The following is a 25,288-nucleotide window of genomic DNA, read 5'->3' as shown; positions in this document are numbered from 1 at the left end:
CTGATACCTTCGCTGGTTAGATCCAGGCATTCCCCACCCTATCTGAGAAGTGCTTACCAGAAGAAATAATTCCTCAGTTTGGGTCATCTAAAAGCCTGCAAAGTGACAGTGGCCCATCTGTCATAGCAGGCATATCCCAACACCTATCCTCAGCTTTAGGAATCCAATATCACCTTCACTCTGCGTGGAGGCCACAGTCCTCTGGAAAGGTGAAAGGGCTAATCGCACTCTAAAGAAGACTCTAGCTAAGTCAGAGTCCTGACTATCCCTAACACCCATAGCTTACTGCGGGTTTGACCTGCTCCAAAGGAAAACTTATAATTAAGTCCTGTTGAGTCATATGGAAGGTCTTTCCTAACCACAGATCTCCTAATAGATGAAAGGACTCATCAGTTACAAAAATATGTCATCAATCTAGGACAGGTGCAAAGGCAATCTGTGAGTATGGAAACAAGAGGCTTCCCCTCCCACAGGGGAGGAAAATTCCGTTTCAGCTCAGCTAGGGATTTAGTCTTACTAAAGACGTGGGAGGAATTTCTCCAGCTGACCAGCCTTCCCCAACGTGGAAAGGACCATGGCAAGGTCACCTGACCTCTCCAACAGCCATTAAACGCCAAGGGATTCACAGGTGGGTACACCTGTGTGGAAGTGAAGCTGTTGCTTATTCTGGGAGCCTAATCTGAGGCTGGGGGAGGTGGGCGCGGGGCTATTTCAGCGTTGGTGGAGCGCGGGTCCTGTCATTGCGCGTCTGTCTGCTCCTCCGGCCTTGGCCATGAGGGAGATTGTGCTCACGCAGACGGGGCCGTGCGGGAACCGGATCGGCGCCAAGGTTGGCGGGGAGCCCATGAGGGCCCAGCGCGGGCCTGCCGGGTGGCCGGGGAAGATGCTGGCAGTGGCGCGGGCGGTGCCCCTGCATTGCCGTCCCTGGGCTCCCTGCCCCGGACCCGGTGGAGCTGGGAGGCTGGCCAGGAGGCCAGGGCGGACCCTCAGGGACCCGGTGGCCTGGGAGTGGGGGTGGGAGTGGGGGTGGAGGTGGAGGTGGAGGTGGGAGAGGGGCTGGGGCGCCTCTGGCTCTCTGTCCTGACTCAGCCCTGGCTTTTCTGGCCCCTCGTGTCTCTCGCAGTTCTGGGAGGTGATCTCTGTTGAACATGCCATCGACTCTGCTGGCACCTACCGCGGGGACAGGGACCTGCTGCTGAAGCGTGTCAACGTATACTACAGTGAGACCAGCGGTGAGACCCCAGTCCTTCCCCCACTGCCCTCCTGGGCACAGCGGCCCTCCCCTCGCTGATGCCCTTCCGCCCGCCTCGGGTAGCAGGTATGTGCCCCGCGCTGTGCTAGTTGATCTGGAGCCGGGCACCCTGGACTCTGTGCGCTCCGGGCCCTTCGGGCAGATCTTCAGGCCGGACAACTTCATCTTCGGTGAGTTGTGGATAAAGACTGGGGTGCGGCTCCTTAGCCAGGGCAGCTTAAAGTCAAGGAGTGCCTCAAGGTCATGGCCCTGGGAATTGTGGAGCCAGGGCCCCTCAACACCCTCCTGTCCTCTGAGTCGCTCTATCTCCCTCTCCTCAACGGGCTTTGGGAGGAAGGCGCAGGTGTCTGCCAGAGGAGAGGAGCTGCTGATGTAATCTCCCTGCAGGGAGCTGAGTGGGAACAGTGGCTGCTGCTTTCCTTGGGAATGGGCAGGAGCCACCTGCAACGAGGTCTGTTGTTAGGCTCAGGTTTGGCTCCTGCCTTAATTTCTTTCTTTCTTTCTTTCTTTCTTTCTTTCTTTCTTTCTTTCTTTCTTTCTTTCTTTCTTTCTTTCTTTCTTTCTTTCTTTCTTTTCTTCTTTCTTTCTTTTCTTCTTTCTTTCTTTCTTTTCTTCTTTCTTTCTTTCTTTTCTTCTTTCTTTCTTTCTTTTCTTCTTTCTTTCTTTCTTTTCTTCTTTCTTTCTTTCTTTTCTTCTTTCTTTCTTTCTTTTCTTCTTTCTTTCTTTCTTTTCTTCTTTCTTTCTTTTCTTTCTTTTCCTTCTTTCTCTTTCTTTCTTTCTTTCTTTCTTTTCTTTTCTTTTCTTTCAATTATACTTTAAGTTCTGGGGAACATGTGCAGGTTTGTTACATTGGAATGCATGTGCCATGGTGGTTTACTGCACCCATAAATCTGTCATTTACATTAGGTATTTCTCCTAATGCTATCCCTCCCCAACCCCTGACAAGCCCCCGTGTGTGATGTTCCCCTCCCTGTGACCATGTGTTCTCATTGTTCAACTCCCACTTATGAGTGAGAACATGTGGTGTTGGGTTTTCTGTTCCTGTGTTAGTTTGCTGAGAATGATGGTTTCCAGCTTCATCCATGTCCCTGCAAAGGACATGAACTCATCCTTTTTTATGGCTGCATAGTATTCCATGGTGTATATGTGCCACATTCTTTACCCAGTCTATCATTGATGGGCATTTGGGTTGGTTCCAAGTCTTTGCTATTGTGAACAGTGCCACAATAAACATACGTGTGCATGTGTTTATATAGAATGACTTATAATCTTTGGGTATATACCCAGTAATGGGATTGCTGGGTCAAATGGTATTTTCTGGTTCTAGATCCTTGAGGAATCGCCACACTGCCTTCCATAATAGTTGAACTAATTTACACTCCCACCAACAGTGTAAAAGTGTTCCTATTTCTCCACATCCTCTCCAGCATCTGTTTTCTGACTTTTTAATGATTGCCATTCTAGCTGGCGTGAGATGGTATCTCATTGTGGTTTTGATTTGCATTTCTCTGACCAGTGATGAGCATTTTTTCATGTTTGTTGGCTGCATAAATGTCTTGAGGTGTCTATTCATATCCTTTATCCACTTTTTGATGGGGTTGCTTTTTTCTTGTAAACTTAAGTTCTTTGTAGATTCTGGGTATTAGCCCTTTGTCAGGTGGATAGATTGTAAAAATTTTCTCCCATTCTGTAGGTTGTCTGCTCACTCTGACAGTTTCTTCTGCTGTGCAGCAGCTCTTTAGTTTAATTAGGTCCCATTTGTCAATTTTGGCTTTTGTTGCTATTGCTTTTGGTGTTTTACTGACTTAATTTCTAACAGGGGAGGCTGCTGTCCTGTAACTTTGGGGGAGGGGGTCCACCTGCTCCACCTGTAGGGTGAATGGTGCTTTCACCTCACGTGTGACACTTGGCCCTTTTTTGCATTGTGGCAGTGACCACTGATGACCGCATACCTGGCCATCAAGTGACCAGCTATACTGTCTTACAGGTCAGAGTGGGGCCGGGAAAAACTGGGCCAAGGGGTACTACACAGAAGGTGCAGGGCTGATGGAGTCGGTGATGGACACTGTGAGGTGGGAAGCTGAGAGCTGTGACTGCCTGCAGGGTTTCCAGCTGGCCCACTCCCTGGGTGGGGGGACTGGGTCTGGGATGGGTCCCCCTCTACTCAGTAAGATCCAGGAGGAGTACCCAGACAGGATCATAAACACGTTCAGCGTCCTGCTCTTGCCCAAGGTGTCAACGCTGTGGTGGAGCCCTACAATGCCATCCTCTCAACCCACCAGCTCATAGAAAATGCACATGAGACCTTTTGTATTGATAACGAAGCGCTTTACAATATTTGTTCCAGAACCCTACAACTGCCCAGACCCACCTATGGTGACTTGAATCACCTGGTATCTGCTACCTTGAGTGGAGTCACCACGTGCCTGTGCTTCCCAGGCCAGCTGAATGCTGACCTGCGGAAGCTGGCCACGAACATGGTCTCATTTCCCCGGCTGCACTTCTTCATGCCTAGCTTTGCTCCACTGACCAGCCGGGGCAGCCGGCAGTACCAGGCCCTGATGGTGGCTGAGCTTATCCAGCAGATGTTTGATGCTAAGAATATGATGGCTGCCTGTGACCCCCGTCATGGCTGCTACCTAACGGTGGCTGCCATTTTCAGAGGTCACATGTCCATGAAGGAGGTGGACAAGCAGATGCTCAGTCTTCAAAAGAACAGCAGCCACTTTGCTCATCGGCTCCCTCACAATGTAAAAACAGCCACCTGTGACATCCCATCCAAGGGGCTAGAAATATCGGCCACTGGAATCAGTAATAACACAGCCATCCAACAGCTGTTCAAGTGTACTATGGGGCGGTTCACAGCCACGTTCAGGCACAAGGCCTTCCTCCACCAGTACACGGGCGAGGGCATGGATGAGATGGAATTTACCGAGGCCGAGAGCAACCTGAAAAATCTTATGGCAGGGTACCAGGATGCCACGGCCAAGGAGGAGGAGTTTGAGGAGTCTGCTGAGGAGGAGGTGGACTAGAAACTTCCTTTTCTGGGTAAAGGGGGGAAGCAGTGTGGATTCTTTGGTGTGTTCTGAAAGCCATGTGTCACTACGCAATTTTTCTTTGTGTCTTTACATCTCTTCCTGTTGCACTTTAAAGCGTTTTCATAGAATGTGATTTTACCTGATAAGGCATCCTAACAGCATCTGGTTACACCTCCTACCTCTTTCTATCAGCCCTCTGGGTGCTGCCAGATGGGCACAGTGGTCCTGCAAGGCTGCAGCTGTCTTGGGCTTATCACATGCCCAGGAACAAGCATTCCAGTGGCTCCGGGAGGGGTCAGCATGGGCTGTGGACATGGCGGGAAGGCTTCACATGAACTTGAGGCTGCCCTGGGCTTTGGGCAGCTATGTGGTGGGAAACCTGCTCCTGAAGGCAAGCCTTGGCTTTTCCTGTGTACCGAACTTCCAGGGGACCAGCTAGCCCTCTGTTTCTGGAACTTTAAAAGTGGCCAGTGAGCCCAGTGGACAATGTCCTCAACGTCCCACCTCAGGGTAGGAATGTGGCCAGACAGCTGGCCCTGAACCAGCAATGAAGGATGAGCAAGTAGGGCCCAGCCACCCCTCACCATGATGGCCTGGGTGGGCCATGTGGCCTCATTCTCCTAATGAGGTGGGCATGGGGTATCTGGCAGGGACTAGTGGGCAGGAATCAAGCCCACTGTGTACTCACTTGCACTGAACCCCATGTAGAAGGGGATTAAGCCCTGGGGGCCGTAGATGCGGTTGCTGGGGCTGTGTGTTCGGGGCAGTCTCTCTCCAAAGGCACAGGTGGGGTTTCTGAGCAGGACCTGAGGAGACAGGCAGGTGCTCACAAGTGCTGCTTCCCCCAAATGGCAACCAGTGAGGAGAAAAATGCCCGAGTGGAGGTCTGACGTGCCCCAGTCTGGAGGGCTGATGCTCTCTGGAAAGGTGGCTAATGCACACTGTCTCTTGTCTCCCTGTCCCGCACTCCAAAATCTCAGGGCAAAAATAATCCAAGACTGTCAGGATGAGACTGGTGAGGGTGGCACCTTTGGGGATAGGCCCTTTAGCCTGGCAAAATCTCCTCCCCAGGCTTCTCAAGGAGCCTGGACTTCATAGCCTGCTCTGGGGAAGCTGTCAAGTAAGAGATGTGTGTGAGCTGGGTGCTGGGCACCATCAGGGCAGTGTTCTTCACCTGGCTCTTATAGAACTCGTTCATGGCCTGTGTGATGTTCTCTTGGTAATTCCCCCCACCCCCATCACACAAAGATGAAGCCAGCATAGCCTGGGGTTGGGCAGACGTATGGGTTCTACCCCAGGACCCCTGGGCATATCCACCTGCCGCTGACGTGTCAGGGAAAATGGGTGAGGCTCCTTTCTTTCTGTTCTCTGAATGTTTGCAGTGGCCTATTGGGCCAAATGGGAACAGGTAGGCGGGAGAGTGCCTCATCTTAAAGTAGTTCCTGGAAGCAGCTGGGAGGTGGGAGAGGTTCCCCCCTACTCCCCCAACCTGTTCTCAGAGCACAGAAAGGGGGCTCTGTGACAGCCCTCCTCAGTGGCTGTCACCCTCTGAGGGGTGTCCTTGCCCAGCCCAGCCCAGGCGTGCAGCCACCTGAGATGGCATTGCGTGGATCCGGTTGGGAAGGTTCACCTGCAGTAACCATTGGAACCTTCCCACGCCTGGTGTCTCCACTCTCACATGGGGTCCGATGTTCCTCCCTCCAGTGGTACAGCCGGAGCGGCAGGTGGGGCAAGTCACTGCTGCAGTTCCCACCTGGGTCTGAGTGGGGGTCAGGCTTGGTATCCATGTATTTCCCAATTGCCTGGTTCCATCTGGGGGATTCATGGACGGTAGTGGTGTTCTTCTAGGTCTCTTCTTCATATGCCGTGGCAGGCTGGGGCTTCCCAAGTTTCTGGAGTCCCCCGTCCAGCCTGGCAAGCATGGCGGGTAGTGGGGGAGGGACACTAAGCCCGCAGGCAGCAGAACCTGTCTGGGTATGTTCTCTACCCCTGGAGGCCCCTGGTTGTTTGCCACCTTGGGTGAGAGTCGGCTTAGGATCTCAACATTCTTGTAGGACTTCAGAACTGTATAGACAGGGGTCCAGGAGGGAGCAGGGCTCGGACTGGCAGCTAACCAGTATAGTGGGGGTCATAGGGCTCAGTTTGGTCTCAGCAGGGAATTCAGGGAGGCTTGGATTTGCTGAAGGCCTTAGACGAGCTTGGGTTTGGATATAGGAACAACACAGAGCAGGGGCCCTTCTGCACGCTGGAGTCTTTGAGTAGTTGTACCCTGGTGCATCCATAGGTGTTCCCACCCGGAGCGCAGCTCTGGATAGAAGCTGGCATAGCTGTGTAGGGAAGAGGAGGAGGTGGCAGGACGAGTCTCTAGGGCAGCCCCAGCCGCCAGAGCCTGTTGGCCACTTAGCAGCTGCTTGGCCGTCTGCAGATCACCTGACCTCTGCTCATCAGTAAATGGGGGTTGCAGTAGCACTTACCTTCTGGGACTTCTGCAGCTTGAAGAGGCAGCACGTACCATGGGCTGAAAATGCACCTGATTCAGGCAAGCTTCTCCAACAGTGCCACGTCAGATTAACATCCAACCTGTATAGGCCACCATCAAATCTCCCCATCCCTCATTCCAGCTGTAAGAAAAGGGAGTCTCCGTCCTAGGGGAGCAGGCACAGGCATGTTTATCCGGTGGGCACATGGCCCAGGTTGGGGAAAGGTCCTTGGATACATGCTGGTTTCACCAGGAATCTGTGGGGTGGGTTTGGCCTGGACCCCTGCACCCCAGGAGGCCGGTAGCTCCCTGCATGGGACAGGACTGGGAGGGCTGAGCTTTGAAGGGAGTGATTAATTGGCCTCATGGGAAGTGGTGCGGGTGGTTGGTGGTGGTTCAGTCTTGCAGGGCCTGTGTGATCACCCAAGGAGTGCAAATTGCCTTTTTTTAAAAAAAATTGCCAAAATTGGTACAAGCTCATCAGTTGAAAAGGTGAGTAATGCTGACGGTAGGCTTCACCTGCTCCTTCCCCAGAACTAACTGGTGTTTAGAGGTGGATCTGGTTCCTTCCCAGCCTTTCCCCTTTGCATGTAGCTGTGTGCATGTACTTAGGTGTGTACACACACGTTCCCTGGAGGGGTAACTTTTTTTATTTGGGGGGATGACTAGTGAGGCAGCCTGGCATTTGCTTATTTTGTCTTTTAAGTGTGGAGCCCTCTATGGAGTGGGCATCAGGTACTTCCTAGCTGGCCTCTGCCAGCTGTTTGACTGCCCCAGTTTCTGCCCTTTACAGACATGGTGGCCACCTGCTGTGACATTCAGTGGCCTTGTTAGCAGCTAGTATGATATGAGTGGATCAGGTACCTTATAAAATTGAAAAGCACACAGCATGCACAGAGAAAGGATAAACAACCATGTGTGCACTGCTCTGCTGAAGTCCACATCACATGACTGAGATGACAAATATTTGGGCTCTGAGAAAGGGCATTTATATTTTACTTTTTTTTTTTTTTTTTTTTCGAGATGGAGTCTCGCTTTGTTGCCTAGGCTGGAGTGCAGCGGTGCGATCTTGGCTCACTGCAACCTCCACCTCCCGGGTTCAAGCGATTCTCCTGCTTCAGCCTCCCAAGTAGCTGGGACTGCAGGCATGTGCCACCATGCCCGCCTAATTTTTTGTATTTTTAGTCAAGACGGGGTTTCACCATGTTAGCCAGGATGGTCTCAATCTCCTGACCTCATGATCCACCCGCCTCAGCCTCCCAAAGTGCTGGGATTACAGGCGTGAGTCACCGTGCCTGGCCTTTTTATTTATAACAGAGTTAGAAGAAATACTACTATGCTTTCTATTCCATTATTCCCAACTCCCACTGCACCCCCTCTAGTTTACCTACCTCTGAGAGAAACAGGAGCTCGCCTGGTTAATGACAGCCTGGAATGATTTGAGCCAGGTCACTGTGTAAAGGTAATACTGATTCTGTCCTCTTGTGGATCACTTGCTCAGCTCAGATCATAGCTCCCTGTATACAGGAGGATGTGTTACCCTCCTAGCCTGCTTTCTTGGTTTGATACATGCCTGAGAGCATGTGAGAGCACTTAAGACCACTAGGCTCCTGGGTGCACTGTTCTGCCCACCCCCATCTCATCTCTCCAGCTCATCCTGCATGCATGCCTTCCTCCATCTGGCTCCAGAGGAGGGGGTGGGAGGTCTCACACTGACCTCAAGCTGATGTGACGTTTTCCACCTCTGCTTTCCCAGACAGCCCCTGCTGCGGGGCTTGTAAGGTGCCATGGAGATTTGTGAAGTCCATATTTTCTTATGAGGGTGTTTTATAAATTAGGGCCCTGGAGGGGGAATAAATGTTAGAGGTACTCCAAACCCCTAATATATAAACGTCTAATCCTGGCCCTTTTTTGGTGGTAGAATATACGTTATTGTAAAACTTACCGTTTTAACCACGTTTAAATGTACAATTCAGCGGCATCCAGTATATTCAGTGTTGTGCAACCATTCCCTTTATCCATGTCTACAACTTCTTTATCCTAAACTGAAATACCATACCCATGATGAAGTCATTGAATAGAAGACTGATGCATTTGACTCCATAAAAATGAAAACTTTCCATGAGAGAAAAATGCCTCAAAGTCAAAAGTCAACAGACTGGGGAAATAGATCTGCAACATACATGACAGACAAAAAGCTAATTTGGGTAATATATATATATCATATATAATAAATATATAATATATAAATAATTATATAATATATATAATATATAATATATTGGGTAATATATAGGGCAATATATAATATATAATATTTACATATTATATGTTATATATTTATTGTATATTACCCAATATATTTATTATATATGATATATCATATATATATAAAGCTATCCTAAATTATTAAAAGACCAGAAACCAAATTGAAAAATGGACAAAGGATGTGAAACAGTTCAAAGAAAAATGTAGATTTCAAAATATTTGCTATTTTTTTACTGTGGTAAAATATGTGTAACAGAAAATTTACCATTTTGACCATTTTGAGGTATACAATTCAGTGGCATTAAGTACAAATACATTGTTTGCAACCATCATCACTATCCATTTCCAAACCTGTTTTATCCCAAAGTGAAACTCTGTATCCACAGAACCATAGCTCCCTGTTTCCCTTCCCCCCATTCCCTGGCAACCACCATCCTACTTTTTGTGTCTATGAATTTAACTGCTCTAGCTACGTCATAAAAATGGAAGCATACGGTATTTGCTTTTTTTGTGTCTGGCTTATGGTACTTAGCATAATCTTTTCAGGGCTTACGTGTGTTGTAGCATGTATTAGAATTTCTTTTCTTTTTAAGGCTGAATAATATATCATTGTGGTATTGACCATATTTGCTTATCCATTCATCTGTAGATGGACATTTGGGCTTTTTCTACCCTTTGGCTATTGCGAATGCTGCTATAAACATGGGTATCTGTGCAAATTCCCACCTTCACTTCTTTTGGGTATATACCCAGAAGTGGAATTACTGGATTGTATGCTGATTACTGTTCTCCACAGTGGCTGTGCCATCTTACTTTCCCACCAGCAGTGTGCAAGAGTTCTGACTTCTCCACATCCAGCATTTGCTGTTCTCTGGGTTTTTGTTGTTTTGGTTTGTTGTTGTTGGTTTTTTTTGATGGTAGCTATACTTATATGTGTCAGTTAGTATTGCATTGTGGTTTGGATTTGCATGTTTCTCATGATTAGTGATGCTGAGCGCCTTATCCTGTGCTTACTGGTCATTTGTATATCTTCGGTAAAGGAATGTGTATTTTAAAACTTTGCTTATGTTTAAATTTGATTATTTTGTTGTTGCTGAGGTCTTTATGTAGCCTGGATATTAATTATTTATCAGATATATAATATGTGGATATTTTCTCCCCCTCTGTGAATTGTATTTTCAATCTATTGATTGTATTCTCAGATACTTAAAAGTTTTTAACTTTGAAGTTCTTTTTATGTATTTTTGTTGTTTGTCACTGTCTGTGCTTTCACTGTCATATCCAAGAAATTACTGCCAGATTCTATGTTATGAAACTTTTTCCCTAAGTTTTCTTCTAAGGGTTTTATAGTTTTAGCTCTTACAATTAGATGTTTGGTCCATTTTGAATAAAGTTCTTTTATATGGTGTAAAGTAAGGGTCCAACTTCATTCTTTTCCATGTAAATATCTATTTTTTTCTAACACCATTTAAAAAACACTGTCCTTTCCCCCTTGAATAGTGTTGACTCCCCTGTTGAAAATCATGACCATATTTTTTGGTTCTTTATTCCTGTTGCATTGGGCTTTATGTCTGTCTCTATGCTGGTATGATATTGTTTTGGGTACCGAAGCATTGCAGTAAGTTTGAAACCAGGAGGTCTTAGTCCTCTAACTGTTCATTTTTAAGATTGATTTGGCTACTTGGGTTTTTTTGAGATTTCATCTGTATTTTAGAATAGGTTTTTCTATTTTTGCAAATATTGGGATTTTATTGAATCCGTAGATGACTATAGATAACAATGGTATCTTGACAAGGTTTTGTCTTCAGTCCATAAACACATGTCTTTTCATTTATTTGTGTCATCTTTAATATCTTTCTGCAATGTTTATAGTTTTTGCTGTACAGGTTTTTCATTTCCTTGGTTAAGTTGGTTTCCAAGTATTTTATTCTTTTGATGCTGTCATAAATGATACAGTTGTCTTGGTTTCTTCTTCAGATAGTTTATAGAAATACAACTAATTTTTGTATATTGATTTTGTATCCCACAGCTTTGCTGAATTGTATTTATTGCATCTGACAGTTTATTTCACAGAAACTGTAAGTTTTTTTTTTGTTCGGTTTTTTTTTTTTTTTTTTTTTTTTTTTTTTGAGATGGAGTCTTGCCCTGTTACCCAGGCTGGAGAGCAATGGTGTGATCTTGGCTTACTGTAATCTCCACTTCCCGGGTTCAAATGATTCTCTTGCCTCGGCCTCCCGAGTAGCTAGGATTACAGGTGCCTGCCACCATGCGCAGCTATTTTTTGTATTTTCAGTAGAGACGGGGTTTCAGCATGTTGGCCAGGCTGGTCTCAAACTCCTGACCTCATGATCTGCCCACCTTGGCCTCCCAAAGTGCTGGGGTTACAGGTGAGCCACCACACCTGGCCAAGATTTTTAATATATAAGATTATGTCATCTGCAAACAGATAATTTTACTTTTTTAAAAATTGGAATATCTTTTATTCTTTTACTTGCCTTATCTTTATAACTAACTAGAACCTTCAGTACTATGTTAAATAGAAGTGGTAAAAGCAGGCATCCTTGTTTTAGCTCTTAGGGTAAAAGCTTTTAGTCTTTCACCCTAATGTTAGCTGTCTTTTTTTTTTTTAAATATAACATGTTAAGGTGTTTTCTCTTTTTATAGTTTATTAAGTATCTTTTATCATGAATGTGGGTTAAATTTTGACAAGTGCTTTTTCTTCTTTAAGATGATCACAGGTTTTTTCTTCTCTATGTTAATGTGGTATTACACTGATTTTCATGTGTTGGAGTGTACTTTTATTTCAGGAGTCAATTATACTCATTCATGGTGTATAATCCTTTTAATGTACTGCTAAATTTGAATTGTTGGTATCTTGTTGAGGATTTTTGCATCAGCATTTGTAAGGGATGTTTGTTTGTAGTTTTCTTATGGTGTCTTTGTCTGGCTTGGTGTCAGAGTACTGGCTTCATAGAATAAGTTAGAAAATGTTACCCCCTCTTCAAGGTTTTGAAGGAGTTTGAGGAAAACTAATGTTAATTCTGCTTTAAACATCGGGTAGAATTCAACAGTGAAGCCATCTGGTCCAGGGCTTTGCTTAGTTGCTGGGTTTTTGATTACTGATGCAATCTTCTTGCTGACTCTCCTTGCTCAATAGGTTTATTCAGCTTTTCTGATTCAGTCTTAGTAGGTGTTTTGTTTCTAGGAATTTGTTCATTTTTATTTAGGTTACTCATTTTTTTTGGTGTACAGTTCCATATGGTACTCTCTTACATTCCTTTTTTACTCTGTAAATTTAGTAGTAATGTACCCATTTTATTTTCGAGTTAGTAATTTGAGTATCCTCTTTTTTTGTCAATCTAGTTAAAAGTCTGTCAGTTTTGTTGATCTTTTTCAGAGAACAAATTTGGTTTTTTTTCATACTATTTTTCTGTTCTCTTATTTCACTTATTTCCACTGCTATCTTTATTATTTTTTTTCTTGTGCTAGCTTTTAGTTGTTCTCTCTTTTCCCCTCTGTTTTTAGTTCCTTATGTGTAAAGTTATTATTGATTTGATAGCTTATATTTTAATCATTTATAGCTATACATTTTTCTTATAGTACTACTTTTGATGTATCTCTTAACTCTTGGTACTTCATATTTTTAATTTGTCTATAAATATTTTCTATTTTCTCTTGTGAGTTCTTCTTTTATCCATCCTTGAGTTTTTAATACCTGTATTTTTAGACCTAAAATGTGTAGCCTACAGAATTTTCCTGATTTGTTACAATTTCATTTGTTGTAAGTTTTTATTTCAGAATTAAATATGTGTATCTACATTTGTTATGTTCTCATAAAATTTGTAATACATGGAGATTCTTGGTCCACATACATAAGCCTCTACGTTCAAAATAAATATTATTTTGAAGCACTTAACCTTTTAATATTCCAAATGTCTAAATGAATTTGAGATTTGGGTTTCTGAGGTGAAATCGTGGTAGGTGACTGAGAAATGCTTAAAAATTAGCCAAAACTTAAAATTAAGTTAAATTTTACCTTCAAGGTTCAACCTGGATGAGTTGCCCTGTATTGCTGGTAATAAAAAATAAGTCTTCAATGTTATAAAAGCAAACTTCAGAGAATGTTCCCCCAACCCCGCAGTGGACATCTCAATTAAAAGCTGTACAAAATTTTTATGGCCTTCCGCACTTTTTACTTTAGAATTCCAACTTTTTCTAGTTAAAATTGTTCTAAACAGAATCCTGTGTATTTGAAAGACAAATGAGTTTTTAGCTGAAATGCTTAAGCAGCTTTGAAGAAGTTAAAGTTCTTGTGCTTATTCTTGCCTTAAATAGTTTCTTTAATATAACTACATTTTAAGAGTTTGATTTAATGTTAAGTTCCTCTAAACTTTGGTTAAGAAGCAGAAAGCATTACATGAGATTCTTGATATATGCTTTCGAGGAATCTCTTTTAAAAATGTTAAAGGTGGAACTATTTAATTTAACATAAAATTGAATCTTTAATTATGTGTTTGCATAATTTGAAAAATTATGTCTCACAGCTTTTTAAATGCCCAAGTATGATACATATTTTCCCTTAGTAATATGAGGATAATAATTGTAGTTACCATGGGCTAACTATATGCCACACGTAATGCTAAATTTTTTAGGCATATTTATCTTCTAATCTTCAGAATTGTCTAATAAGTTTGGCAGTTTTATTGTCTTCATTTTTATAACCATTCTTGATTCATGCTATAGTCTCATCATTTTTCTGTTCTTGATTCTTTATGTATGTTTATGTTTGTTCATGTGCTTTTATTTCTAATAATGTAATAAACATTTAGAAATTAGAAAACTGAGATTTTATTGTGGAATAAATTGTCCATGGGACACTCAGCTATAAGACGCGGAGCCAGGATTAAAACTGGCGTCTGTCTGATTCTAAAACCTGCGATGGTAACTACTATAATTGCAGAAATACTTCCTTGATCATTCTACATGAATTAACTTATCTGTCTCTTTCTCTTCTCACTCTTCTTTATTTTTTTTCTTAGTACTCATTACTACCTGGTGTGTGTGTGTAGTTTTTTTTTATAGAGATGGGGTCTTGCTGTGATAATCATACATGTATATTTTTAATTTGCTGTCTCTCTTGCTCTTTTGTTCACTGTTCTCCTAAAACAATTCCAGGCATTTGTATGTGGTTTGTAGGTATTGGTTGATACTTAAATGAATGAATGTAATTAGTGTATTCTGTATGCCATCAGGGCATATATTATTAAAGATGTGATAAATTTCATGTTTTCCTCTCTTTATATTGTTATTCCTATATTGCAGCAGTCCCAATCTTCTCGGCATCAGGGAGTGGTTTCATGGAAGACAACTTTTCCATGGACTGGGCAGGGGGATGGTTTCAGGATGATTCAAGTATATTACATTTATTGCATACTTTATTATTATTGCATTGTAATATATAATGAAATAATTATACAACTCACTATAATGTACAATCAGTCAGAGCCCTGAGCTTGTTTTCCTGCAAGTAGACAGTTCCATCAGGGGGTGATGGGAGACAGTGACACCCAAAATGTGGCATTGATGTCCAGGCTACTCCCTAATCTTGTTTTGGTTGCTGTCATGGCAAAAAAAACCCTGTTTCACAAAGACAGGATGTTGGAAATGGAAGCAGGCATTTCAGTGATGCTATTGACAAGGAAGTGTCAGTGCTCCTGTGGAGAACAGAAATGGCTTCACTGTCCTTAAGTTTTACATCACATTTGCTATTATTGGTCCTTCTCTGTGTTCTTTTTTTTTCTGATATCTCTTCTCTCTTCTTCCTCCTCTTAAATGGTACATACAATCCTGTTCTTTTATTTCTAAATTTTTAAATGCTTTTCAATGCCTGCAGGTCTTTACTGATACCTCTACAATCATTTAACTCCAGTTCTATTTCAGTAGCTAAGCTGCCCATCTGGTATTTCCATTAGTTATTATACTTATCACAAAGTTCATAAATCTGAAATTTAGTGCTATAGATAATTTTCTTGCGGTAGTTTAAAAATATGTTCAAAAATTATTTGAAACCTCAAAAAGTATGAGGGATCTTCAAAAAGTACATGGGAAATGCATATTTTTGCATAGATTTCAAAAATATTTTGCACTTGTACTAACTTGTTCTGAACAGGATCTAATTTGAGGAATTATAATAAGAAAACTAAAACAACAATTTGAAAAGAGGTCCCATTAGAGGAACATGAATTCTGCTAAAATTAAAGCTAGAATAAACATCAAATTTATGGCGATTTGGGGTGAAAGAATAGTAAAATCACTGATTCTTTGTGACAAGTTTGTGAGGACAGTGCCCCCCAACATTTGCAAGTTTACAAATGAGTAACTCATCTGAAGAAGGGATAATAAGATATTGAAGATAAAGCCTGCAGTGGCAGACAATTCACATTAATTCACCAGAAAAAAAAATTAATCTTGTTCATGCCCTGCTTTAGGAGTGACAACAGCATAAACAGCCAACACCATCGCCATCTCAATTGGTTAAATTTACACAATTTTGAAAAATTTTCCACTCAATAGATTCGAAAACTCTAGTTCCCAGATCAGCTGCAGACAAGAGCAGAGCTTTCAACTGAAATTTTACATAAGTGGAATCAAGATCCTGAAGCATTTCTTCAAATAACTTTAAGAGGAGGTCAAACACAGCTGTTCCAGTGAAATCTTCAACACAAAACACAGTCAAAGCAATGGTTACCAAGAGGTGAAAGTGGTCCAGTCACAGCAAAAGGTGACTGGTCTAGAACAAAGCTCATAGCAACAGTGTCTTAGGATGCTCAAGGCATTTTGCTTGTTGACTTTCTAGAGGGCCAAAAACAAAAAAACCCAATAACGTATGCTATTATGAGAGTATTTTGAGAAAGTTAGCCAAAGCTTTAGGCTTTAGAAGAAGAACTTCCAGGAAACTTCACCAGATAATTCTTCTCCACCACAGCAATGTTCCTCCTCATTTCTCTCATCAAAAAAAAGACAATTTTGGCCGGGCACAGTGGCTCATGCCTGTAATCCCAGCATTTTGGGAGGCAGAGGAGGGTGGATAATGAGGTCAGGAGATCGAGACCATCCTGGCTAACATAGTGAAACCCCATCTCTACTAAAAATACAAAAAATTAGCTGGGCGTGGTGGCGGGTGCCTGTAGTCCCAGCTGCTCGGGAGGCTGAGGCAGGAGAATTGCTTGAATGAGGGAGGCAGTGGAGGTTGCAGTGAGCTGAGATGGCACCACTGCACTCCAGCCTGGCAGAGAGAGACTCTGTCTCAAAAAAAAAAAAAAAAAAATTTTGCCACAGTTTCAATGGGAAATTATTAGGCAACCACCTTTTAGCCCTGATTTGGCTGCCACTAACTTCTTCTTTTTCTTTCCTGATTTTTAAAAAACGTGAAAAGGCACTCATTTTTCTTCAGCTAATAATGTGAAAAAGACTGTCTTGACATGGTTAAATTCCCAGGACCTTAATTTTTTTAGGACCGGTATTATTGCTCATAAAAGTATCTTGAACTTGATGAAGCTCATGTTGAGAAAGTTTCTATATTTTTGTGTTTTATTTTCATATTTCACAAACTTACTGAAGTCCTTTCATAGACCCTAATTCTCTTCTTCTTGAAGGTATATCCAGCTTAATCATCCTTTCTGGTGAATAGAATGTGTTGGAAATGACCATGTATGACTTCCGGGTCTCAGTCATAAAAGATTTTGCCACTTCTGCTTTGCTTTTTCCTAAGCCACTCATTCTGGAAGAAACCAGCAACTATTTGGTGAGAACGGTCAACACAGGCATATTCATAGTGCACTACAACCTTCAACCCCTGGGCTCAAGTGACCCTCCAGCCTCAGCCTCCTGAGTAGCTGGGACTACAGGCGCATGCCACCACGTTTGGCTCCATGCTTCTTAACCTAGACCCATTCTACCAGTGCTTCTGGCATCCTAACATTTGCTGGATCACTTAAGTGGCCTATGCGGATTCGCATTCTTGGTTTTCCTGAGCCTTATTTGAGTTGGACAGAAGCGAGAGGGAAGGGGACAAAAGACAGCAAAGAGGCCAGAAAGTCTCTTTCTCTCTGCACATGTCCCTAGTCCCCCTACACCCCACTTTCATAGGAAAGAAAGGGGAGCAGGGCATGAAAAGGGGAAAAAGCAACCAGGATGGGAAATAAGGCAGTGTTTATGGAGGCTGCTCTGCAGTGACCATCAGCCTCCTGAGCGGAGGAGGACAGGAGCGGTCGCCACATTTCAAGCACTTGGGTTGTAGATTTCAGGTGATGGATGACACCAGGGATTCTGTCAGTGACAGGGCCCTGAAGGTTGGGAGAAGGCCTGTCCACAGCCCTTGCTACAGGAGCTGAGACTAACAACCTGCCTTTATGTATGTTTGTGAAAATGGTGTTCAAAACCCAATCTGTCTCCCAGTGAAGATCATACTTTTAGTCAATCAATTGGAGGCCAACGTGAAGTGAGTAGCAATTATTTGGAAATAAATTATCTGCTGGAAAAGAGAGTAGTAAAACTGATCACAGAATGTGTGACTATCTGTTTGTGGATGTCACCAAGACACTATTTATGAATAATTGTAAAGGTCTTGGCAGGCTGAGGCGGGAGGATAACTTGAGGCCAGGAGTTTAGGACTGTGGTGAGCTATGATTGCTCCGCTGCACTCCAGCCTGGGTGACAGAGTGGGACCCCATCTCAAAAAAAAATTAAAGAATCATCATGAAGGAAATTTAAGACTATTGCCATGCCGTCACGGTGACTCTAGTGTGTGGTCTAAGGGAGGCCTGGTTGCACCACACAAGCGACACTGTGTCCTAAGACCTTTCAGGTGCACGACTGAAGCTGGACAAAGTTAAGCCTCTAATGAATCTCCTATGATGCCTTTGTTTCAGGTGAAGAAAGAGAGGTTCTGAGAGATTAATATACCCAAGGTCACACAGCTAATAAGTAGCAGAACTAATACTCAAATCTGTATTTCTCTAATACCATAGTTCTAGAATAGCTTTCACTATAATTGGCACATTTTTTTATTTTTTATTTTTTGAGATGGAGTCTTGCTCTGTCACCCAGGCTGGAGTGCAGTGGCACAATCTCAGCTCACTGCAAACTCCGCCTCCTGCCTCCACCTCCACGCCATTCTCCTGCCTCAGCCTCCTGAGTAGCTGGGACTACAGGCGGCCGCCACCACGCCCGGCTAATTTTTTGTATTTTTAGTAGAGATGGGGTTTCACCGTGTTAGCCAGGATGGTCTCGATCTCCTGACCTCGTGATCTGCCCATCTTGGCCTCCCAAAGTGCTGGGATTACAGGTGTGAGCCACCGCAATGGGCATATTTATTTATTAATTTATTTCACAATATTTATTGAGCTTTGGGCAAGCAGGGATAAGACAGTGCTGCTTTCCAAGACCCCCCAGTCTGCTGGGGCCCTCAAGCACACCACTCATGATGTTGTAGTGAGCCAGGTAGTAAAGGTTAGGACTGCGGACTCCAGCTCCAGCATGTGAGAGCTCCAGACCCAGCACAAGGAATGTAGAAGGCCGTCAAGGCAGAGAAGAGTATGTCTGGGACGAGTTCTAAAGACAAGTAGGCATCAGCCAGCAGCCACAGTGAAAGGGGACTTCAGCTGAGGAAACAGCATGGACATTTATGAAAGGGAGAAAGATCCAGGGAAGAACAAGTAGCTAGAGAGGCCAGGGGTGTGTGCAGTATGGGAGGCTTCTGGAGAAGGGGCAGGATGAGTGGGAGAGGAGCTGAGACTAGATCTGAACTCCTGATGTGTCAGGCTAAGGAAATGAGAATTTATCCTGCCAAAAATTGGGGCAGCAAAATATGTTTAGAGCAGTCAGTCTGTGGTCAAATGAGTATGTTGGGAAGAGCTCTTGAGTTGTCTCGGATGCAGGCAAAATTGGAGGCAAGAAGATTGTTTCAGAAACCAGAAGAAAAGATGATAGGCATGAGAGGTGCTACACAAAAGCACTGGGGGTGTACAGGATGAATATATTTGGAAATAATTTAGAGGGAGCAGTAAAAATTACTTGGTGCCTAATGGGTGATGGGGAGACAATGGTAACTCACAGGTTTCTGGTGTGGGTGATTAGCGGGTTGGAAGGGTGGTCCCACCATTGTGAAAGTAGGAACAAGGTAGTGGATGGAAGAGGTAGTTAAGGGGGGGTCGAACTAATTTACACTCCCACCAACAACTAGAAAAGCTGTTCCTATTCTCCACATCCTCATCAGCCTCTGTTGTCTCCTGTTTTTAATGATCACCATTCTAACTGGCATGAGATGGTATCCCACTGTGGTTTTGATTTGCATTTCTCTAATGACCAGTGATAGTCCTGGCACATTTTCAATCTTTATACTCAACCCAGGCCTAGGGGTTTACACCACAGGATTTAGAGAGGATATTATGGGAAAGAAGAAACAACATGTTCCGTACTCACTTTTCAGAGGAGACCTTGCTTTAGGTCAACACTCTGAAGCAACATCCTTTTATACTTTAGAAATGGAGTCTCACCATTGTTGCCTGGGCTGGAGGACAGTGTCATCACAGGCATATTCACAGTGCACTACAACCTTCAACTCCTGGGCTCAAGTGACCCTCCAGCCTCAGCGTCCTGAGTAGCTGGGACGACAGGTGCATGCCACCGAGTTTGCCTACGTCCTTCTTAATTTAGGGGTTACAAAGGGGGGATGGAGGAGGAGGATTCTGTCTACACACCTTGATTTGAACTGCCTCAAGTTCAGAAAAATAGCCTCGCTCAACTCTATAACCAAAGTCCTACCTGGAAAGAGGCAGTGGAAATAAAAGAGAAGCCCAATGAGCAAGTCCTCGTAAGCATATTTATGCCACCATTCAAGAGCAGGAAACAACTCCAGCCAGTCAGTAGGATGCTTGGATTCCTTGGCAGGCATGTTCCAATGTCCGCATGACTCCCTTGACTTGGATTTCCACACTTACCAAGCAAGCTTATGATTCTTCCAGACTTTCCAGGTAGCCTTCCCGATGAAGAGAGAACACACAGATGGGCTGACGTCGGAAGTCGAATTTCTCATTGTAAATGAGTTGGTAGTTTAGCTTATACATTAATAACTTGAGTTTGGTGATTCTGGGTGAATCTTCCTTAAGCCCGATCACTGCAAGGTGTCCCGAAAAATGGAATCCAAGCCTTGGTGTCAACCCAGATATGGCAGCCAGCTGGTCTTTCTAGTCCCCAAATTCAACTGGTTTCAACAACATCCACTGAGGCTAAGCCAGGAGAACCAGGAAACTGCAGGCATCACATGCTGGGGTAGAAACTGCCTGTGTCCCCTCAGGAGGTTTCATCTGGAAGTGTGTGCGCAGTGGCACAGCTTTGTGGTTTCAAACCTCAGCTGATCAGGAAGCTGTAAAATCCTGCAAGGATCGGTCCTAGTGCACATAAATGGGTTAGCCAAAACCACATCATGGCTGAAAGGGCAGCTTCATGTGTGGACAATTCATATGTAAAGGCATGTCCTTTCCATTTGCACATCAGAAAATGGCCATAAGAGCAACATGTTAACCTCATTAATTCATTCATTCATTCATTCACTGTTGATGGTATGCCTAGTATGAGCCCCCCATTGTGTTCAGTGCTGGGGACACAGCAATCTATGACTGTCTGTGTTTCTGTGGCGCCTCTCCCCATGGAGAGTGCGGTCAGGGTTTCACCTGACACCACCCCCTACTCAGGATGAAAGGGAAGACAAGGAGGGTGATGTTGTGAGATGGTTACTGATTCCTCTAAAGATTCTTAATCAGGATCTATAGTTTTTCCAGAAAGGGATTTTTCCGTGTAAGTTCTAGGAATCAAATGCTGACACTCAAGATTTACCTTCTGGAACCAAGAAACATCTCACTGCTCTGTATATTCGTTTTCAAAAATGTCAACTCAAGTTCATGTTTTCTAAGTGCAGTCATGTCCATGTAAGTGCCACTGTGAAACTTCACAGCTTAGCTACTTTATCAGGCAGGAGAAGGGATAACTGCGGGGGTAAAAATAATATTCCAAACCTGCTGTCTATATTGGAGGCTGATTTTTTGACTTAGGACTTTTTATTGTTGACTCTTACAAAAGAATAAAAAGAGTGGCCCAGGTATGGTCAGTGTTTTTATTTAAAAACAAGCATATTCCGATAGTCTATATAGCAAGAGAAAATAAACAAATGAATAAATAAAAATAAGTATAGCTTGGTTGAAAGCTAGCTTATAACTAAATGAAAAACATGTGGCCTGAGATTTGGCTCAGTCATCCCTACGTCCATTTGTTTCACACCTTCTGCAGCTTGGATGGTCCTCACCCATTTTCTTTTTGAAAACACTCATATTTCATTTCTTGCATCTTAGTCACCCATGTATTCTTTACAATTTTGAGGTGCTAAAAATTTTTTTCAGGCCAAGCATGGTGGCTCATGCCTATAATCCCAGCACTTTGGGAGGCCGAGGCGGGGGGGATCATTTGAGGTCAGGAGTTCAAAATCAGCCTGGCCAACATGGTGAAACCCTCTCTCTACTAAAAATACAAAAATTAGCCGAGAGTGGTGGCGGGTATCTATAATCCCAGCTACTCATCTATTGTTTCCTGACTTTTTAATAATTGCCATTCTGACTGGTGTGAGATGATATCTCACTGTGGTTTTGATTTGCATTTCTCTAATGACCAGTGATGATGAGCTTTTTTTCACATGCTTGTTGGTCACATGAGTGTCTTCTTTTGAGAAGTGTTGGTTCATGTCCTTTGCCCACTTTTTAATGGTGGTGGTGGGTTTTTTTCTTGTAAATTTAAGATCCTTAAAGATGCTAGATATTAGACCTTTGTCAGATGCTGAGTTTGCAAAAATTTTCTTCCATTTTGTGGGTTGTATGTTCACGCTGATGATAGTTTCTTTTGCTGTGCAGATGTTTTTAGCTTAATTAGATCCCATTTATCAATTTTGGATTCTGTTGCAATTGCTTTTGGCATTTTTGTCATGAAATCCTTGCACATGCCTATGTCCTGAATGGTATTGCCTAGATTTGTCTTCTAGGGTTTTTATAGTTTTATAGTTTTATGTAAGTCTTCAATCCATCTTGAGTTAATTTTTGTATTAAATAGATTCTTTTCATTGAGTACCAAACAGTGTATTCAAAAAATGTGGGGGATAATATGATCATTTGAATGTTATAGTTCCTCAGAAGATTTGTTTGCTTCTTGTAGATGGCTAAGCCCATGTCATCTTTTATTGTTTGTCACCCAGGCTGGAGTGCAGTGGTGTGTTCATAGCTCACTGCAGCCTCAAACTCCTGGGCTCAAGCGACCCTCCTGCTCCAGCCTCCCAAGTAGCTGGGACTACAGGTGTGTGCCACCACACCTACCCAGCCAATTTTTTAATTTTTATTTTTGTAGAGATGGGGTCTCACTGTGTTGACCAGGCTGGTCTCAAACTCCTGGCCTCAAGCAATCCTCCCACCTTTGCCTACCAAAGTGTGAGGATTACCAAGCATGAGCTACTGCACCTGGCCTTACCCCACATCATCTTAATTCAACAGGAGATACAGATGATTTGAAGCTTTCTGATAGGGCTTCTCTATTTCTTAGTCATCTGTACTTCTCATGTATTATCCTTCAGAGTCCCAACCCAAAGCCTCGGGTCTTATAAGGACCCATCTCCCCTAGTGGTCTGATTTTCAATATTGTATTTCCAACCCCTTGCATCTGTTGAAAGCTCTGCTTAGCATTTGTGCTTCTGGAATCAATAGATAGCTCTAAGGAAAAGTGGCTGCATTTTTTTTTCTTTTTAGCTCGAGATGGAGTCTTGCTCTGTTGCCCAGGCTGGAGTGCAATGGTGCGATCTCAGCTCACTGCAACCTCTGCCTCCTGGGTTCAAGCAATTCTCCTGCCTCAGCCTCCTGAGTAGCTGGGATTACAGGCATGTGTCACCACACCTGACTCAATTTTTTTGTATTTTTAGTGGAGATGGGGTTTCACCATGTTGGCCAGGCTCATCTTGAACTCCTGACCCCGTGATCTGCCCACCTCAGCCTCCCAAAGTGCTGGGATTACAGGCGTGAGCCACTGTGCCCGGCCCTTGGCTGCAAATTTTTGACTCGCCTCTCAACCTCTCAATGCGCATCTCTCTGATCTTGACCATGCAATTTTCCTCCCTACCTTGGTCTATCTCTGATGCATTCAAACAAATGTAGGGTTAAAACGTTCACCCAGCTTTAGTAGTTGTTTTCAGCAAATGGACTGATTGACATTACTTACTTCATCATTGTAGGAAGGGAAATATTATTTAAATTTTTAACATAGCATTCCACTTTTTTTTCTTTCATTTTTCCCTAAACTCTGAGGTCCCTGAGAGGAGGGGCTATCTTATTCATCTTGATGTACCCAGGACTCAGCACAGAACTTGAAATACAATATATGATTATTAAATATTTGTTAAATCAGTGCATTCTTTTTCTTTTCTTTTCTTTTCTTTCTTTCTTTTTTTTTTTTTTTTGAGACAGAGTCTCTGTCTCCCAAGCTGGAGTGCAATGGCATGATCTCGGCTCACTGCAACCTCCTCCTCCTGGGTTCAAGCAATTCTCTTGCCTCAGCCTCCCAAGTAGCTGGGATTTGCAGGTACCCTCCACCACGCCTGGCTAATATTTTTGTATTTTTAATAGAGTCAGGGTTTCGCCATGTTGGCCAGGCTGTTCTTGAACTCCAGACCTCAGGTGATCCACTTGCCTAGGCCTCCCAAAGTGCTGGGATTACAGGTGTGAGCCAGTGCACCCAGCCGCTCCTTGGGATTTCTGGTAAATAATGTAATTTTTTTTTTTTTTTTACCATTTCCAGAAACTGAAAACTGTCACTTGTGCATAGTAGTATGCCAAGGGCAGGGCAATGAGAGCTGTCCTCTCTGTGTGTAGTCAATTGGTTAACACACAGACCAACAAAAATTTTTTCCCTGAGGGGTATTTTATCACTGACATTGTTTAGAACTGCTGGTAGATGGTGATAGTAAGAAGTAGGTGACTTTTAGTGATTTTACTGTTCTTAAAATTCTCACCATAAAATGTGCTCCTATTGCTTGCAGTCTAGGATGGGCTGCTCCCACTACCTAACCCTTGATACGCACAGCTCATGACAATGGAGGCAAATGAGATGGTTTTGGGGGACAACCTAGCTAGGTTCATAAAGAAGTGTGTGCCCCTGCAGCGAGTGGGCCAACTGGTTTTAACACATTGCATTATTCCGGACTGTGCCATCCTCTACTGGGTCTCTGGGGAAACATTCATCTGCATTAAATTGCTTTAAACCACTCTGCTACTGAAGAGATTGGCCAGGACACGGTGGCAGGCAAATGCTAGAATATTATTTACTCAAACTGCGTAGTCATGTTCGGGTTTGTTTTCATACTAGATGCCCCTTGAGACAGGGGCAGGTCTCATTCCTTATTGTCTGTTCCAAAGCAACAACTCCAGGATTGCATAGAATTGGAGTTCAATCAATGTTATACTGAATGTTCTCCCCTGTATGTCATTTCACACATAAAACAAACACAATATTATTTGTTATATGTTTGATTCTTAAAACCAGCATGCATGAAAGTGAAAGGTAAGTTTTTTAGAGAATATATGACATCTTGTTAAAAAGCCCTTCTGCTTCCAGGGATATAATTTTAAGATAAATTGGTACAAGTAAGAAACACATTATTTGTTAAAAGGGGGTGGGAAACATGTATTATAAAGATTCATGACCAGGAAACCTACACAGTAAAGAGAAATACCATACATTAAAAGATGAAAGTCAAAGGCAAACTGAGCTTCCTTGTGTAGAAAGACTTTCAATAAACCTACAAAGCCCAGTTGAGAACATTCCTCTTTGGTTATGCTCTTATTTATCTGTTATTTTAGAGGTTGATAGGCACTGAAGCCCACCTATCTAGATATCTGGAACCCAGGGCCACCTTAAAGAAAGTTATCTGAACTTACATTCATGACTATTTTTGTACTTGCTTAAGCATTAAGTCAGCTGGTTGACATCTCAGTAAATTTTCAGAGCCTGGCATTTTTTTTTTTTTTTAATGCTACTAACAACAGAGGTTAGGGAACTGTTACATTTATTCTTCTTCAGTGAGTCACTTTGATCTTAGAATTCTTACATTCCTAATCATTCTTAAACATTTCTTTTTGTCCTCATGAATTTGTCTTTACTCTAAAT

General features: G+C 43.2%; 1 pseudogene; it reads left to right on the top strand.

Annotated features, from left to right (window-relative positions):
• The first annotated feature begins 772 nt into the window (after positions 1–772).
• LOC100602857 lies at positions 773–4,284 on the top strand (annotated as a pseudogene).
• The last annotated feature ends 21,004 nt before the right edge of the window (positions 4,285–25,288 follow it).

The sequence above is a fragment of the Nomascus leucogenys genome, chromosome 5, assembly GCF_006542625.1.
Source record: "Nomascus leucogenys isolate Asia chromosome 5, Asia_NLE_v1, whole genome shotgun sequence".
NCBI lineage: Eukaryota > Metazoa > Chordata > Mammalia > Primates > Hylobatidae > Nomascus > Nomascus leucogenys.
Note: the sequence above shows the minus strand (reverse complement) of the source record. Positions and strands in the feature narration are given on the sequence as shown.